The sequence below is a fragment of the Misgurnus anguillicaudatus genome, chromosome 2, assembly GCF_027580225.2.
Source record: "Misgurnus anguillicaudatus chromosome 2, ASM2758022v2, whole genome shotgun sequence".
NCBI lineage: Eukaryota > Metazoa > Chordata > Actinopteri > Cypriniformes > Cobitidae > Misgurnus > Misgurnus anguillicaudatus.
The window spans coordinates 12,514,822-12,519,278 of NC_073338.2; positions in this window are offsets into that span (position 1 = coordinate 12,514,822).

The following is a 4,457-nucleotide window of genomic DNA, read 5'->3' on the forward strand; positions in this document are numbered from 1 at the left end:
ATATATATATATATATATATTTAATATATACATTTTATTAAGAGTAGAGATGAGCCGGATACTCGGCTGAAACGAGTATCCGGTACGGATAAAGCACTTCTGCCGAGTACGAGTATTATACGAGTAATACGAGTCAATATCTGTGCTCGGATTAAATGAAAATCATCATTGGGTAGCTGATTGTGTCAGCGTTCTGTGATAGGCTAGTAGTAGTAACAGCGCCGCCCCTCCCCTACACAAATACAGATGTATTGTGTTGCTGTGAGTCCCGCAGCTCCGCTCTGTTCATTCACACACAGAAAAGCTCTCTGTCTCTCTCCCTCAGTCACTCGGGTTCGCGGTTCTTTTCTGTTAAAGTTTAGGGTTTCTTTAGCTTTTTACTTCGGGTTGTAACGTTCAAATACGTACTAACCAGCAGAGTTCTGGTAAACGTGGGTTCGTTCAGACGTGAATGAGACGCGCATCGCGTCTCTGCCTGTCGGAGATTTTTTTTCTTTTTTTAAACCTTCAGCTGGGAGCTGTCTGTGTCCCGCTCTGCACACTCATACACAGAACAGCTTTCTGTCTCTCTCTCCCTCAGTCTCTCGGGTTCACGGTTCTTTTCCATTAATGTTTAGGGTTTCTTCAGCTTTTTACTTCGGGTTGTAACGTTAATACATACTAACCAGCAGAGTTCTGGTAAACGTGGGTTCGTTCAGACGTGAATGAGACGCGCATCGCGTCTCTGCCTGTCGGAGATTTTTTTTCTTTTTTTAAACCTTCAGCTGGGAGCTGTCTGTGTCCCGCTCTGCACACTCACACACAGAACAGCTTTCTGTCTCTCTCTCCCTCAGTCACTCGGGTTCACGGTTCTTTTCCATTAATGTTTAGGGTTTCTTCAGCTTTTTACTTCGGGTTGTAACGTTAATACATACTAACCAGCAGAGTTCTGGTAAACGTGGGTTCGTTCAGACGTGAATGCAACTCGCATCGCGTCTCTGCCTGTCGGAGATTTTTTTTCTTTTTTAAACCTTCAGCTGTCTCTAACCAGTAACCAGACACTGAGTGTCTGGCACGTATTTGCTGTATTTCATACAAAAATAAAGGTATTAAGCTAATATAAATATTACAAATTAATTTAAGCTACTCTCTCTCTCTCTCTCTCTCTCTCTCTCTCTCTCTCGTCAGTTTTTTCTCTCTGACACTTTTTTGCTGTATTTCATAAAAAATAAAGGTAGTAAGTTAAAGTTAGTGTTATAAATATTAAAAATTAATTAAGCTACACACACTCTCCCTCTCTCTTCCTCTCTCTGCCAGTCATCTAAGTTTTTTCGTTTTAACCATCAGCTAGCTTTAACCAGTTTTTTTTTACTCTGACACTTTTTGCTGTATTTCATAAAATATAAAGGTAGTAGTGGTATAAATAATAAATAATATTACAAATTAAGCTACACACACAAACAAACACTCTCTCTCTCCCTCTTATGATCAGTGATACAGAAATATAACAATTTCTGATCAACCCATATATTAATTGCATGCTTAAAATAACATACCGGTTAAAGCCCCGCCCATTTCAAGACAAACCCCGCCTACTTCCGGGTTAGGCCACACCCACTCCGAGTACAGATACAGATAATTCATATGGTTTACAGATACAGATAATGCTGTACTCGCCCATCCCTAATTAAGAGCGTGCAGTTTATCAAGAATAATGATTGATCAAACCAGACAAATTACCATTTGGCGTTTTTTTTATTGCACATTTCAAAGTACTGTAACCGTCATTGACACAGGATGTGTAAGAGCACTGAAATATAAATAATAATAAAAAAGTACTAAAGAACATGCAGTTTTCCAAATAAAATTTGGTTAAAAAACAACAAGCAAATTAGAACACTTACAATATGTTTTAATAATGTACAGAGGCTACCAGTAAGTATTATATCAAGTAATGATGATATTTGGTACCAAAGAATGTGCAGGATACCAAATAAATGGAGGTATAACATCACATTTACAAGTAATTTATAACAATAGGATAAGTGGTACTTTATTGATCCCCAAGGGGAAATGAAAGGTCCCAGTAGCTTATAACACCACACACATTAACAAACAGAATTATAAAAAAATGCACATGACTAAAATTAACAGTAAAAACACTAAAGATATTAAAACAAGGATCCAAATGAATGTAATGTATAAGGCACTTGCAGTGACTGACCCTGTGGTTCAGTATGCCGTGGTAAGGTGCTAAGTAGGTACGTATCAGTGGTAGTAAAGTGCAAAAGTGCAAGGTTAAAGTGCAAAAGTGCAAGGTTAAAGTGTAACAGTGCAAGGTTAAAGTGTAACAGTGCAAGGTTAAAGTGTAGTGAACAACAATAAATATGGACAATATAAGAGACCAGGGCTGCGTTTCACGATAACGTTCTCTCTTAGCGCGCTACGAAGACTCTTAAGTTAAACCTTAACTACAGGTTTACCTTTTCTAGGCGTGTTTCCCGAACTGTACCTTAGCGGGTTTCTTAAGGTATTCTTTCTTACGTACGACGTTACCAGGTGCTGTCCATGGCGATGGTGCTGAATAGGTTGATATCGATTGCTCGACAATCAATTGTTCACTTTATGTAATAGGTACTTCGCTGCGTTATGAGAGAGCAGTGTTATTTATTAAAGAAACATTTTAGAAATAGTTCAAGTTACATTTATTAGGAATATCTGGTAAAAATATTTCAAATTGAAAACAACTAAATATAAACCTTGTATATTTTATTTTATATCAAACCCATGCAAACCCGCAACTTCATGTCCAAAAGTATAATGCATAAACTGCTCCAATTCATCCATTATTCATTCACTTTAACGGATAATTTAGGCTATATTAGGGGTTCCCAATAAATGCGTTGCCAACATAATCGTTGCACAGGGGAATAAGATGGGTCGTGCAAGTCACCTGGCTTGGCTGTGCATTACACTTAAAATATATAAAAACAAATTGTTGTTCATTAGTTCACGCGTTTATTGTGCTTGGACACTGGATGTTTACAATGCGGATAAAGCTTAATGGACGCATTTCTGGAGCCGCGCCTGTCTGTTTACCTTAATATAACATTAAAATATATATTATATGATATATAAATATATATTATGATTGTTTTAGATTTTAGCTTTGATTCGTTTTAATGTGGTAAATTTGTTGACCTTATACAAGCAATAATCAAGTGGAGCAGTTTCTTTTGAGTGTTTTTAAAGAATATGACATGCAGCTGCCTCAAAGTAGAAAACATTAAAAAACTTCGATGCAAAGTCGACTTAACATCAATAATAATATTTAGGAATATCAACAATTATGATTTTGTGATGAATGTGCTCCCGTGGCATGCGATTTTACTTGATTTGTTTTTTTGCAGCTAAAATAGCCGGTAAACTAAAGATTTAACGGATTTGAAATGCACAAAAGAAATAGTAAAATTCGCTGTATAGCTAGCAGCCACCTATAACTCCTCCAACCAAACTCTTTTTTTATATATAGTTTCTTAAGCCTGTAATAATAGTTCGAAGCTGATGTTCCTTTGGAAAAAAATATTAATCTAACAACCATCAGTGTAATAATGTCTAATTATGTTTCATTCTTTAAATAAAAAAATGCTTTTTTGTATCTGTGATAAACAAAACTTGACGTGTACTTAACAACAGAAAATCAGTTAAGCAGGATGGAGAAAGGGTTCCAGTTTAAGGGGTCAGCTCTGGGTCTCTCTCAGCTGTGCGCCGCCTTTTTCCACCTTCACGGTCCGATGCACCTTACAGGTAACGCATAACATGGACAGCCTCATCCGTGGCATCCTGGGTTGCCGGGTTCTTCCGGATAGCTCCTGTAGAAAACACAGATTTGTCAATCCATTTGAATAGCATAAGGCCATAAACATCTAGTTAAATATAAAAAAACAACTTACTTTGAACAATGGTCTTCAGTAACAGGTCTCTAAAACACGCTTTATTCCCTACACCAGTCCAGGTTGTATTGATAGAAAGGTGATTAGTAAAGATGCTCTGAAGCATTCGCCACAAGGTTGTTTTTAGGTCCCTCCCACATTTGATTGCCAAAAACCGAAGCTGAAAAAAAAAAAGAGTTACAAATTACATTTCTCTCAAGTTTCTCATACATAAATGTGACAGACTGTGGATTCAAACTCTATATGCAGTGTACAATTTTAATTTTACTTTTTGGATTAGCCTACAGTGAAATTGCACACTTACAAATCGTTCCTGGAGCTCTATATCCTGCCTCAAAGTGTTGTCAAGGGGAAGTAACAGATCCCCTGGGAGACTCTCCATCAGACACATTGGCACTGAAATGTTGCAGCATAGTGTCCATTTTGTTGTCCATGGTACGCACAACATCACCAAACTCTCCAAGACGTCGCAACATTAGGGTCTGATCTGCACCTACAGGGGTTCACCTCAGCGCTTGGCTCTCC